Raw genomic sequence first — 13,438 nt, 5'->3', positions numbered from 1 at the left:
GTCACCTGGCCAAAGGCACGGAAGGCCTTTGTGACTGGGATGTCACCTGCCCTGGGAGGGGATGCTGCATTCCAGGGACACAGGTCTTTCTATCTCAGCTGCTGGCGCATATCAGCCCTTCTCAGGACCCACCTGGGGCCTCGGTGGCTGTGGGGTGACACCTCCCAGCAGCCTCATGGGCAGGGGCAGGCCCTCGGGGGCCAGGGCCCCTGGAACCGAGCACCACAGGCTGGGGGCTTAGATGACATTGGTTTCTCGTTCTGGAGGCTGAAGTTCAAGGGCAGGGTGCAGGCAGGGTCAGGTTCCCGGAGGAGGCCCTCCCTGCCCGCAGAGGCCACTTTCTTGCTGTGTCCTCCCACGGCCAGCGGGCTCTGGGGTTTCTGCTCTCGTGAGGGTGCCACCCCATCCGATCAGGACCTTATGACCTCATTTAACCTTGACATCCCCCCCCCCGCCCCGCCCAGGCCTGTCCCCAAATCCAGTCACACTGGAATATGGGCTTGAACACGTGAGTTGGAGGGACACAGTTCGCCCCACAGCAGACAGCTATCGCAGCAGGGCCCGCAGAAGGGACCCGGAGCTCCTGGTCCTGAAGGGCAGTTTCCCGCGTGGACCCCCACGCCCCCTGGTCTCTTCGCAGGTGTCCCCGGGGCCAACCCTCAGTCTCCAGAACGTCAGGGGGTCCTTTCTCCCACAGCTGCGCCTGCGGGGTCTGGGGGCAAGGTCTGGGGGCAGGGCCATCCATGGGCTTGGGGGTGGGGCCATCCCGGGGTGTAGGGGCGGGGCCGGCTCTGGGCGTGGGGGCGGGGCACGCGGGGACAGCCAGTGTCCGCTGGAAGGTGGGACAAGTGCGCAGGACGACCTAGAAGCACGCACTCGTGTCTGGCAGGGGGATTGCTTCTCTGGTCAAGATAAGAATTAAAACACCTTCCGTTAAGTACTGTGGCTCTCATTTATTTATTATGGAGGCTAGTGAATAACTCGACCTTGAAGGGGGACAGTATTTGCCCCTCGCCGCCCCGGAGTCCCTCCAAGCTTCACAGGGCCCCGCGGAGCAGCTGGTGAAGGTTTGCTATGTGTGTGTGGCAGGGGGGTGGTCCCGGCCTCCCCAGGCCCCCAGGCCCTGCTGAGAGGCGAGGGAACGGCCTCGTCCACTACCGGCGGGCTTCCTAGGGGCCCCTCTAACCAGCCACGGGTGCCCACCCTGCCGAGGCTCAGACGTCTCAGCAGAAGAGCAGAGCTCCCGGGGTGGGAGGCGTCTTCCCCACCAGGGCCCCTCCATGGCCTGTCTCCTCTGTCTTGTCCGGTTCCTGGCTAATGCGGGCTCTTGCCCCGTCCCCCCGGGGGGACCACAGAAGGAGGACAAGGATGGACCCCAGGGGGAAACCCGGGCACTGAGGTTGTCAGGAACCCGGCGGCTGCGCGGCGGTGGGGAGGGCCAGGAGGAGGTGGGGGTCCGGCCCTCCAGGGCGAGGGCTGTTGAGAACAAGGTGATGGCTGCTGGGGAGCCCACCTCCGCCCTCGGCCTCGGCGCCCGGGCTGGCGATTGGTGGTTAGGGAGCCCTCGCCAGGCGGGGGGCTTGCTGAGGGCACTTGCAGGGGGAATATGCCTCCCACATCAGCTCCCCCACCCCCCCACCCGCGGGGGCCCTACAACTCTCCTCGGTTCCTACACCGTCCTCCTGGGGACTGGCCTCAGCCCCCTGGGTCCCACAAGACTGCCCCTCCCCCAACTCCGGATGCCGGTGGCCGTCCTGGTTGTCACCTGTGCCTCTGAGCAGCTGGCTATAGATCGGAGGTTCCAGTACTCCCTCCGTGGGCCCACCTGGTTGGCTAGGGCAGCTCACAGAACTCAGGGAACAGTTTACTTAGTCAGTCAGCCGGTCATCGTCAAGGCTAGAACTCAGAACAGCCCAAGAGCTGCAGAGCCGGGCAGGGCGAGGGGAGGGGAGGGGTGGAGCTCCCTCGAGCCCTTGAGCACACCGCTGTCCCCAGTCTCCAAGAGTTCAACCGCCCGAAGCTCTCTGACCCCAACCCCATCCTTCTTTGGCTTTTTACGGAGGCTTGATCAAGTCATTGGCCATTGGTGATCCATTCAATCCCCAGGCCCTCTCCCCTCCCAGAGGCCAGGTGGTTCCTGCTCTCAGATCACAGGCTTGGATCCCTGGCCACCGGAGCCGTCCTCGGGGCTTTCCAGCGTCTCCCCATTATGATACAAAAGACACCTTATTGGCTCTTCTCACTTAGAAAACCCCAGGGGGTTAGGGAGCCAGAAGCACGATGCAGAGCAAACATACATTTGGTCTCACGGGAGGCGTCCCCCGTCCCCCTCGGGCTCTGGGGATACGCGACTAGGCCGGGCAGCTCAGGACACAGAACCAGAGCCAGAATGCGCATTCTCGGGCCACAGTGGCCAGAGGCGCCGGTGCGCGTCCCCTGCTCAGCGTGCGGGGCACCGTCACGGGGACAGATGTACCAAGAATGTGATGTAGATAGGCATCAAGACCTCAAATCAAATACAGCCAACGGGTTAGATCCACGCGAGTAGACAAAGGAGCCCTTTGTCAGTAAGAAACAAGAAAAAATCATGAGAAAGGGCAGCAGTAGGTTTGGCAACCACGATCGTAGACGACAAATGGGGACCCGGGCAGCTGAACCTGGGGCAAGTTGTGAGGGTGGGGCCGGCACGGGCAGGGCGACAGGAACCACTGCAGGTAAGACTGGCCGTGTAGACCGGCAGCGGGAATAAGGCGAGGTGGAGGCCCCCCCTACCCCCCGGGGCACAGGGAGGGTGTGGTCACCCGTCCACCTGGCCAGGGAGGGCACCACGTCAGCGGGGAGGCGAGGGTCCGCAGTCAGGCCACCCTGAGCTCTCAGAGGGACAGATCCACATGGGGACGTGCAGGGTCAACACAGTCGCAGGAAAGGCCAGCTAGACAGCAGGGGGCGGGCAGAGGGACACAGACCTGGGGCAGGTGTGGGAGGAGCAGCACCAGAAACGGATTTCACAGGAGCCTGAGCCGCGGAGTGACTCATGGTCAGAACCTGCACAGACGCTCGAAGGAAAACAGAGGACGAGGAGGAGAGGGTTAGTGTCCCTGCAGGAGACGGGGGCCCACGGGCAGAGAGGCCCACAAAACCCATGCGGTACCCTGTGCGCCCCTCCGCGTGGGCCCCGCCACGCGGGCCCCTCCGTGTGCTCCCATCTGAGTGCTCCCCTCCGTGTGCTCCCATCTGAGTGCTCCCCTCCGTGTGCTCCCTTCCGTGTGCTCCCCTCCACGTGGGCCCCTCTGAGTGCTCCCATCTGAGTGCTCCCCTCCGTGTGCTCCCATCTGAGTGCTCCCCTCCGTGTGCTCCCATCTGAGTGCTCCCCTCCGTGTGCTCCCTTCCGTGTGCTCCCTCCGTGTGCTCCCTCCACGTGGGCCCCTCCATGTGGGCCCCTCTGTGTGCTCCCCTCTGAGTGCTCCCCTCCGTGTGGGTCTCCACGCGGGCCTCTCTGTGACTCTCCGCGGGCCTTTCCATGTGAGCTGCTGGAGCGTCCTCACCACATGACGGCTGTCCCCCCCTTCCACCCCCCCCCCCCCGCCCCCACAAGTGCTCCGAGAAACCAAGGGGGCGGCCGCCATCCCACGGATGACCTAGTCCCAGAAACCAGCACGGGCCACGTCCTTCACGCGCGCCGTGTGCAGCTTTGACCCTGATTTGAAGCAGGTGGGAGCCCACAGGGGCAGGAATTCTGGGCGCCGAGGACGCACAGGCCCTCTGGGCGGTTGGCGGCCACACGAATACACGACGCAGCACTTCAAAACGAGCTTGAAGACCGCAGGAATCATACGATATGTGAAAAATACCGCAAATCAGAATTAGAAATAAACCGAACATTAGTTTGGAAATGAAGATTAGAGCAGAGGGGCCACAAAAGTGGAGGCACACAAAAGCATTTGGAGAAGCACAGAAGGAAGTAAAAACGCATGAAGAGGGTTGGAGAGAAAGCGGAAAATCGAGGAAAGGGGCGAAGCGGGCGCGCTGGGGTGTCTCCAGGCGCAGCTGCGCCACGGCCAACAAGCGCCCAGACGCGCCTCGACGGGTGGGGGCAGGAGGGCGCGCGGGGCATCTGCTCAGGCGCAGCCGGGCGGCTGCACGGAGGGCGGAGCTGCGGCGTCGCTGGGGGTGTGGGCTGGGACGGCTAACAGGGGTGAGGGGTCCCTTCGGGGCGAGGAAACGTCCTGAGAGTAGAGCAGGTTCGTGGTTTGGCTGCACGACTTTGTAAAGACGCTGAAAACCGTTGAATGGCACGCGTGAGGTGGGTGAAGGGCGTGACGTGGAAGTCACGTGTCGATCGCGTGCAAGGGAAGGCGAGAAAGCGGAGGAACCAACAGCCTATAGTCGGACGTCCCGGGGAAACCCCACAGCACCGGAGCAGAGCAGACGCGGAACACTAAAACCCACGTCAACCCTCCTGGTCCGCAAAGTCTGGGACTCACGTGCTGAAAGGACACGTCACGTACACTCAGGGAAACTGAGCCAGAATGACTAACGCTGGGACGCGTTTTTGTAGGATTATCAGGCCCTGGGGCTCTTAGGTCTTAGACTGTCTAAGGGAAACCTCGGAAAACGCCCACCCAGGTGTTCGGGACCACGGGATGTGTGGGCGGATGGCACGGACCACACAGGGGCCAGGGGACGCCACAAGAGCTCTGCAGGCGCTGAGGACACATCCTCCGGCACCTGCGAACCCAGGGCCGCACGACACGCAGGACACAACGACGCAGCCCGCCAGAGCGCAGCAGAATGCAGCAGGACCGTCTCCCCCCACCCCACCCCAGAAGCAGGCAGGGCGGGGGGAGGGGAGGGGCCCACTGCAGATTCGGTCGCCGACAGGAGTCACCACCCCAGACTCAGGACGTGCCAAGCTCAGCCCCACAGGCAGTGACCACGGCCAGGCCACACGGCTCTCAGCTGGACGAGTCAGGGCTGGCTCCGGGTGGCCCTGGGCACAGGTCCTCCCTCCAGCGGGCCGCGCGGTCATTCTCTGAAGGGGCACGGGACCACCTTCCCTGGAGCTGGGACTCCGGAGCTCTGCAGGGGGCCAGAAGACAGAACAGGGGTCCTCGACACCCAGCCACCTTCAGGACCTTCGTGGCCAAGCCTGGGTCCCAGCAGGGGCCCCGCCTGCCTTTGTGGGGGTGGGGGTCCACCCAGCTGTGGGATCCTTCACATCGTGCCAGAGCTCCAGGGCATCATGTCCCCAGTCCTGTCACATCCAGTGCCTCTGCCCCAGGGTGGGGGCCAGCGAGAGGAGGGGGCTGGCCGGAGGCGGGGGGCTGAGCTAGGACCCAGGATGGCGGCTCCCAGTGACCCCACCAATTCCGCAGGTGCAGGGAGCCCTCCCTCTAGCAGGTGCAGGGAACCACCTGCCGCTGGCCCCGGCTAGTTGGGTGAGAGGAGCGCCATCTGGTGGCCAGAGGCGGCATCACCCTCCTTTGTTTTCGGGGACCAGTGGCCCTGAATCAGGCCTGGGATTGGGGGGCGGGCGGGGGTGGGATGCGGGGAGTCCCCAAAGACTTCCTGGGCGAGCAGGGGCTGGCAGTTTTGGGGGGAGTGAGGTCCAGCGCCCCGACTTGCGCAGGCGCCCGCCACACCCCGCCGCCTCCGTGATCCCGGAGAGTGAATCAATGTGCTATTTGTAACTACGAAAACAAGACTTCTTTTGTCCCCAGTGTCCTTGGGTGAACAAAGGTGCTTAGAGCTAAGTCTTTGAGACGTAGCAGAAGTTTGGCTCTGGATACTAACTTTCTCACAGCGAGGAATACTCACTGTGGAAATAGGGATTAAAACAATCCCCATTAAAAAAAAAAAGAGGGGGGGACACCTGGGTGGCTCAGTCGGTTAAGCGTCTGACTTCGGCTCGGGTCTGATCTCACGGTTCGTGAGTTCGAGCCCCACGTCGTCAGACTCTGTGCCAACAGCTTGGAGCCTGGGGCCTGCTTCGGATTCTGTGTCTCCCTCTCTCTGAAAGCTGCCCCTGCTCTGTCTCTCTGTGTCTCAACAATAAGTAAACGTTAAAAAAAATTAAAAAAAAAAAAAGAACTGTCTCTCTCAAGGTGACGATGGTGGGGATTCCATCACGATATTGTTTTGTTGGAAGTATCCGGAAGACTGAGCCGCCCCTTGCTTTCAGACCGCCCATGTGAACCTCCGGCACGTGCCGTGACCTCAGAAACCCTGCGCGGAAGGCGCGTGCACAGGCCTCTGCTGTGTGATTGTTCTCGTGGGGAGTTGGGGACGGGGCACAGTCAGGTTTGCCCCTGGGGGTGGGGACGGGGACTTAGGGGAGCGGCAGGAGGAACGTTCCGGAGTGGCTTCTGTTAGAAGGCACTCGTGGTGCACTCGGCTGACGGGCCCGCAGCCCTGAGCCCCCTCCGTCTCCGCCGGCGCCCCCACCCGGGACATTTCGCGGGAGTGGAATCGCGTGGGGGGGGGCCCTTCCCGCCTGGCTTCTTCCCCTGCGCGTGGGGTTTCAGGGTCATCACGCCGCGGGCGTCAGCGTGCACCCCCTTCTGCCGCTGAGTACGGTGGGCCGTGTCTACAGCTTTCCTCGAAAGAAATAGAGAACCGTAAACAACTTCCGAACTCTAGTTAGTTAACCGTCTGTCTGCTGGAGAGCTTTCAGAGACTGGGCGGAGGTGTGCATCTGAGGGACAGACAGCTGACGGGGTGGGGCCCATCTGGACAACGCGGGGTGGCCGACTCGGGAGGGTGGGCACCGGGGTCTGCTTTGCTGTGGGAGGACGTGTTTGAAGCGTCCTGTGGAAGGAGCCCTGGGCTGTGGGCACCGGCCGGCTGTCCCTCCATGTCCCTGACCTTGAGGAGGCGACGGTGGGCAGTGGAGTCCAGCTGGGGCTGCGGACGCCTGGCGTTCCCTCCCCGCATGCACAGCGTGTTCTGCTCCTCTGTGGTTTAGAAGTCACGTGTTCCCAAGGAGAACCCAGGCTGCGCAGTGACAAGTGTCACTCACAGGCAGTGGGGGGGAGGGGGGACCGGGGCCTGGCTCCGGATGGGGTGTTCTTCTGCGTCCGGCCTCTTAACACGTAGTCTCACGCCCTGTCACCCGGGTCAGAGTCGCGGCGATCCACGGTCTCCTGGGTCACGTCGGGGTTTTTGGCATCAGCGCCCTCGTCCCCAAACTGACCAAGGGTCTGTCATGTGACGTTTCATGTTGCATTTCCTCTTCAGTTCAGAAGACTGTGTGAGCCGCGTGGGGCCCTGGCCGTGGCAGCTGACGGGACCGAAGCGCCGCCCGTGTGGGGCGTCTGTGAACGCTTTGTCACGTTCAGCCTCCAGGACACAGAGGACCTCGCCCCGCGCTCGAGGCAGCAGGGCCGTGCGGGGCCGGTGGGGTGCGGTCCGCGGGGCGTCCGCTTGGAGAGACCTTACCTGCTGTTGACTCTGTGTTCCTGCACGGGGCCAGGGAGCACGGCCTGTACCGGTCCCCCCTCCTTTCAGAAATTCATTTATTCATTTTGAAACAGAGAGAGAGAGAGCAGAAGAGGGACAGAAGGAGAGGGAGAGAGAGAGAGAACCCCAAGCAGGCTCTGGACTGTCTGCGCAGAGCCTGACGCGGGCCTTGAACTCACGAACTGTGACATCATGAGCTGAACCGAAATCAGGAGTCCGACGCTTAACTGACTGAGCCCCCAGGCGCCCCTCCATTTCCCCTTTTAGGAACCTACTGGGGTTTTCCGGGGGTCCTCACACACGCTCTCTGTTGAACGCCGGGCCCTGTATACCTATTAATTCACGGTGGTTACCTGTTCCATTAATATTCCCTTTTCCCTCACTCCTCCTTTCCATCTGGCAATCGCTGTGCAAGGTGGGCTGGCCTCCCGCGGTGACTGTCACTTAGGCAAATTCTCCCGGGTTCCTGGCAGCTCTCCTCCATGTGTTTTGGGGCGAAAGGTTAATAGCTGTGACGTGGGCTCCACGGACTGTCAGCGGGGCTCTGCGGGGGCTCCGCTGTGGTCCTTGCCAAAGCTGCTACCTGATTTCCAAATTTAATTTCCCGCGAGGCCGTGTGGGGCCCTGCTCCTGCAGTGCTCTAGCAAACAAAATCGGTGTCCCCGACTCCTACCGCCAGCAGAAAGGCAGGACCAGGCAGTGGTGCAGCAGGGTGGTGCCCCAGCCCGCCTGCGGTCCTCTCGCCCCAGGGACCCGGGGGCTCACGGGCCACCTGTTTGTTCCCACAGCTGTTCTCCTTCCACTCTGGGTTCAGAACGGTCACTCGCAACGCGTCGGGTCTGTGACCTTCCGTTTCTTTGCATTGTTATTCCTGCCCGATGCTCAGTGGTCACACGGCCGGGCGTCCAGCTGGCCGAGGAAGACCACAGGCTAAAATGGAAGCAAGTGAAACGTAGGTAAAGGGAGGGGGGGAGACGGTTCCAGGCAGGGAACAGCAACACAGGAAGCCCTGAGGCCAGAGACGGGCTTGCTTTGAGGAGCTGCGGGAGAGCTGGAGGGGTAAGTAAGGGGCCAGGCTGGGCAGGGCAGGGTGGTGTCTCTCCGGAGAGCAGGAAGGCAGAGGTGGGTGTTAAGCAGGGTGGTGCCAGGGTCAAGTTGGCATTTAAGAAGGTCCCTCCTGCTGCCTGTGTTGCGGGAGGGGGCAGGTGTGCAACATGGGGATCAGGGGAGAGGAGACGGTGGGTGGGGCAGGGAGGCGGCCCTGAGAGTCGGGGCGGGATGGGCGGCTTGGGCCGGGGGAGCACAGCGCGGTGCCCACGCAGAAGAGCCCTCTCCCTCAAGCCCCAGCCGCCAGGAGCGAGCGGGTAACACTACAAGGGGCTGGTTTTGCACCCCCCCCCCCCCCCCCCGGCTCTGGAAGAGGTGTCTGCCTGCCTCCTCCTCCAAGGCACTGGCGGCCCAAGCTAACTGGGGGCATGCAGAGGAGGGGCGCGGCGCTGGGCCTGTGCCCTGTATCTACCATGGAAGTGCCCAGACCCACGTGCAAGGTGGGGGTGAGGGGCGGCAGGGCCCAGGACCTGCCGGTGGTGAGAACCCGCAGAGGATTGATGGAAGCGGGCCCCCAGGCGCGGGGACCCCACAGACGCGGCTGCGCCGGGGAGGTAGGGCCGGGGCGGCGGGCTGCCCGGGTGGGGCTACCTCGGTGGCATGCGGGCAGGGGCGCTGGGTTCCGTCTCCGTCCCTGCAGGGGCGTCCGTAGACAGCTGGAGGCGGGGGTCCCTGAGCAGGGCCGGGGAGGAAAGCCCGGGCAGGGGCGGCTGTCTCAGGTCCCGGGGTCACCACTGGGCCCTCCTCCGCCCCGGGAGCGACCCCCGGGTCTCCGATGGTGTCCTCACCGGTGGCCACGCGAGGGCGCCCGAGCTCCACCCACCGTCCCGGCCTCGGGGACCCCCTTCCCCGGCCGCATCCAATCGGGAAACCCGGGACCCTGGGCGGGGGGCGCTCTGACCTGCTGGGGTGGGCCGCTCCCGGGTCCGGGGGTCGGGGGGCTGCGGGCCTGGCTCCACCGGCCTCTGGGGAGGAGCACAGAGAGCAGAGGACGCGCTGCTCCTCCGCGCAGGCCCGGGGGGCTTCCTGGGGGAGGCAGCATCTCGGGGAGCAGGCTGCGCGGAGCTGGGGCGGGGCTGGGATGTGGCTCCCGCGGTCAGCGCTCACCCCACCCGCGGAGGGCCGGCGACCGTGGGCCAGGCGCGAGGCCGCGCCCCTCCCCCGGGAGCCCCGCGGGAGGGGGCCGGTCCCACTCTGCTCCCTGGGCTGAAGCTGAGGGACGCGTGCGTAATGGATGCCGCGCAAACAGAGGTATTAACGCGGGGTGGGGGAGAGACGCATCCCTTGTTAATATTTATGAAGCCCTCAGCCCCGTCATTCAAGAGCCTCATAAATATTAATTCGCAATGAAACATTTATATGAAGGCGGTTGGTTCTCCTCCCCCTCAAGGAACCTGTTTGAAGTCGGGGCTGTGTTGGTGTGGGCAGCGGGGTCTCCGGGGAGGGCCTGGGGGCTGGAAGCAGTGACCTGGGCTTGCTGCAGAGGGGCCTCCCGGTGACAGCGGGGCCCAGCCAGCACCCGCCGCCAGGCCCAGCCGCACAGAGCGGCCCCGGCGGACTGCTCCGGGCACTGGCAAGACCCCCACGGTCAGGGCGCTGGAATCAGGCCGCAAAATCGATGTCTTGAGCTGGTGTTGTCCCCTGAAATCTATCAGTCATGTACACGCCAGTAAGATTTACTTGGCACAGGAGTGCCCAGAGTGGGCTGAGGTCAGGCGCTTTTTTGGGGGGGGGGGTCCCCCTTCAGGCCCAGGCTGGCGATGACCTCCCACTGGCGGTGGCAGACTCCAGGGGACAGTGGCAGGGGTCTCCAGGCTGCCCTCCCATCGTCCTCCACTCTGGGGTGTCTTTTCTGTTCTTGGTTTCGGGGGGCCAGTCCAGGGGGGCGGTAACTGGCGGTCCTCAGGGCCGGGCTCCAGCAGGCTGTCCACGTGACCCCCTTCTCCGTGTCCCCTCTCGGCCCCGGGTTGGACCCCGTTCAAGGCGGGGGAGGGGCTCGGTGGGCGTCAGCGTCCAGCCCCACGGGTAGGGCTTTTGCGCGGGGCTCCCTGGGGCGGGCCTGGACTCCTTACCGTGGCGGGGTCCCGCGGTGCCCTCTGAGCCCGGGGGGTGGGGGCCCTGCTGGATCTGCCCCTCCGGACGGCCGGGCCATGGGGCACAGGTGCCCTGGCCCTGAGGTGGTGATGCCACACGACCCCTCGCAGACCCTCCACGTGTCCGACCCCTCGGCTCGGCAGGGCCGGTGGGCAGCGGTGGGAGCTCAGGTTGCCACGGGTATTTTCTGAGCTGCTAGCTCGGACTGTCTTCCGTGGGCCGTTGGAAGGGACTCTTCCCCACAAGCGGCCGCCCCCGTGGCTCCTCTCACACGCTTTCCGTTTCTGCCTCCAGCCCGTCTGGAGCCGGCTTTTTATAGGGTGTAACGTAGGAATCCGGGCACAGCTCCCGGGTGACGAGCCCTCTTCCCCCTGCACCGCGGCCCCTCTGCCCTTGTGAGGCCGCAAGGCCGCAGGCCTGTCCAGGGCCAGCTTGCTCGTCACTGGCTCGTCATCGACTCACCCGTGCTGGTCCTGGCCTTCCCGTCCGTTCTCGCGCTGGGGCCGCGGCCCTCGCCTCTTTGCTCTTTCTGCGCCTGGCGCCCCTGCTCCTGGGCCTGGACCTTCCTCGGTGACTTCAGGGGGCGGGTTCCGAGTGTCTTTAAAAAGCTTGCGGGGGGGCGCCTGGGTGGCGCAGTCGGTTAAGCGTCCGACTTCAGCCAGGTCACGATCTCGCGGTCCGTGAGTTCGAGCCCCGCGTCAGGCTCTGGGCTGATGGCTCGGAGCCTGGAGCCTGTTTCCAATTCTGTGTCTCCCTCTCTCTCTGACCCTCCCCCGTTCATGCTATGTCTCTCTCTGTCCCAAAAATAAATAAAAAAACGTTGAAAAAAAAAAAATTAAAAAAAAAAAAAATAAAAAGCTTGCGGGAACCGCGATCTTCGTGATGTGGATCTGGAAACCGACCTGGGGACAGCCTTCTGTGGTGAGTCACGCACGTCTGGCGGCGGCGCTGGGGTTCCAGGCGCTCTGTGTCATCGGATGCCTAGCCGCTCCGTGGTCCTGGTGGCTGCTGGGAGCGGTGTCTGATTTTCTGGGCGGTTTCTGCCGGCGGAGTCTTGGTACCGATTCCGGTAGGTTTATCTCGTAACTCTTACTAGTTCTAGGAGTTGTTTGATCCGGTTACGTCTGCCACGAGGACCCACGAGGACCACGAGGACGGCCTCGTCAGCCACAGGCAGTGGCCGTCTTATTTCCTCCTTCCCAACCCTGACACCTGTCACTTCATCGTGCTTTTGGCTTGCACGTTTCTGGGACTTTGAGGGTTCCGTTAACCAGTGCGACAAGGGACATCCTGACTTACAGGTGATCCTGGAGAGATCGAGTCTTGGATTTCTGTCTTACGTCTGATATTTTGAGAGAGTTTTTGGAGAAAAAAAATATTTTATTTTAGAGAGAGAGAGAGAGAGAGTATGAGTGGGGCAGAGACGGAGAGAGAATCCTAGGCAGGCTCCACACTCAGTGCGGACCCTGACGTGGGGCTCAGTCCCACGACCCTGGCATCATGACCTGAGCCAACCCCAAGAGTCGGAGCCACCCAGGCGCCCCAGAAATAGATTTTATCCAGCGGAGGAGGTTCTCTGAGAGTTTTTAGAAATTGTAAAGGGAGCGGAACTTTACGCAGTCCCTCCCGGTGTCTGTCGAGGCCATTCCCAGGGGGGCTTTGCTCCTCTAGCCCCTTCGGGAGGCCCGGGAGGCCCCAGCGGACTGTCCAGGGCGAGCGTTTCTCTGGACCGTGTTGTCCGTACCCACATTTTGTCACCGCTACTTTACGCGCCTCTAGGGAAGACGGAACGCTGCGTGTGAAACTATGCCCGCGCCTTGTCGTGCAGAAGTTGTGGTTCACGTTCACACGGGGGCTCCCTAGACCCCTTTCATCACAGCATTTGGTCACGGCGCACTCTCTGCATGTGTACAGAAGAAAATAAAAGCCGAGTAGGTGAGTTCGCTGGTCCTGAAGTGCCCTCGCTCTCAGAAAGGGCGGCCCCGACTCGCTCTCTGACGCGGGCCCTTCCGTGTCCTTGCTTCCTGCACGCGTTCGTCCCCTGCGCAGGCCCGTCCCGCCCCGGAAGGAAGCCGCCTCGTCCTGCCCCCCAGCGGGGGTACTGAGCCCAGTTCCTCACTGACCTCCTGCGGGTGGTGCACACCTCACTGGGTGAAGGGGCAGGTCCCCAACAGCAGTGCCACCACCTCACACGCCAGCCACCTGTGAGGGACGCGGAGCCGCTGCGCTTCTGACCAACTGGCTACCCAGCCGGGGTGCCCGTGCGCTCCTCCCGCCCCACACCCGGTTCTGCGATCCGGGGGACAGACTCACCGAGCCCCGAGGTGTTATCAGGAGGGACGCGGGCCAGGGGCAGTCTCCTCCTCCGTGAGGAGACACACGGGCCAGCCCTGAGCGTCTGTGGCCTGTCCCTGTGGACTCCAGGAAGGGGCCCCCCCAGCACGCTCCTGGGTCCACCTCGGGCAGGTGCACCCAAGCCCGGCGCCCAGCTTTCCTTGGGGTCTCGTTATGTGGGCCTGATTGACTGCATCACTGGCTGTGCTACTGAAGTGTCCCCAAGCCTCCCCTCTGTAGGCCGCCCTCTGCCCCCCGTGGTCTCTCTGGTGGCCGGCCCCTCGCGTGAGCGCAGGTGGGGTCGGAGGTCTCCTGAATTCCAAAGACACCCCTGTCTGCAGGGACTCCCGGCGTTTTAGAAGCCCCTCCAGGAGCCTGACCACCGGTAGACGAACCCTTTGCTGCCCTGAAGCGGGAGCGGCGGGCGCAGCTGGGGCGTGGAGGA

At 63.6% G+C, this 13,438-nt stretch overlaps 2 long non-coding RNA genes across 2 annotated transcripts; one reads left to right on the top strand and one right to left on the bottom strand.

Annotated features, from left to right (window-relative positions):
* Positions 1–938: 938 nt before the first annotated feature.
* On the bottom strand, positions 939–3,215 carry LOC109257841 (uncharacterized). Its single transcript, XR_002076114.2, has 3 exons — positions 2,967–3,215; positions 1,766–2,559; positions 939–1,126 (listed from the first exon to the last, which is right to left on the bottom strand). It is a non-coding gene; the product is annotated as an uncharacterized LOC109257841 (long non-coding RNA).
* Positions 3,216–11,512: 8,297 nt separating this feature from the next.
* On the top strand, positions 11,513–12,598 carry LOC128773075 (uncharacterized). The gene is made up of 2 exons (XR_008417386.1): positions 11,513–11,580; positions 11,756–12,598. It is a non-coding gene; the product is annotated as an uncharacterized LOC128773075 (long non-coding RNA).
* The last annotated feature ends 840 nt before the right edge of the window (positions 12,599–13,438 follow it).

Source organism: Panthera pardus, unplaced genomic scaffold (genome assembly GCF_024362965.1).
Source record: "Panthera pardus isolate Hobbes unplaced genomic scaffold, ASM2436296v1 HiC_scaffold_24, whole genome shotgun sequence".
In the NCBI taxonomy this organism is placed as follows: domain Eukaryota; kingdom Metazoa; phylum Chordata; class Mammalia; order Carnivora; family Felidae; genus Panthera; species Panthera pardus.
The sequence above is the reverse complement of the archived record's forward strand: the minus strand, read 5'-3'. Positions and strand labels throughout refer to the sequence as shown.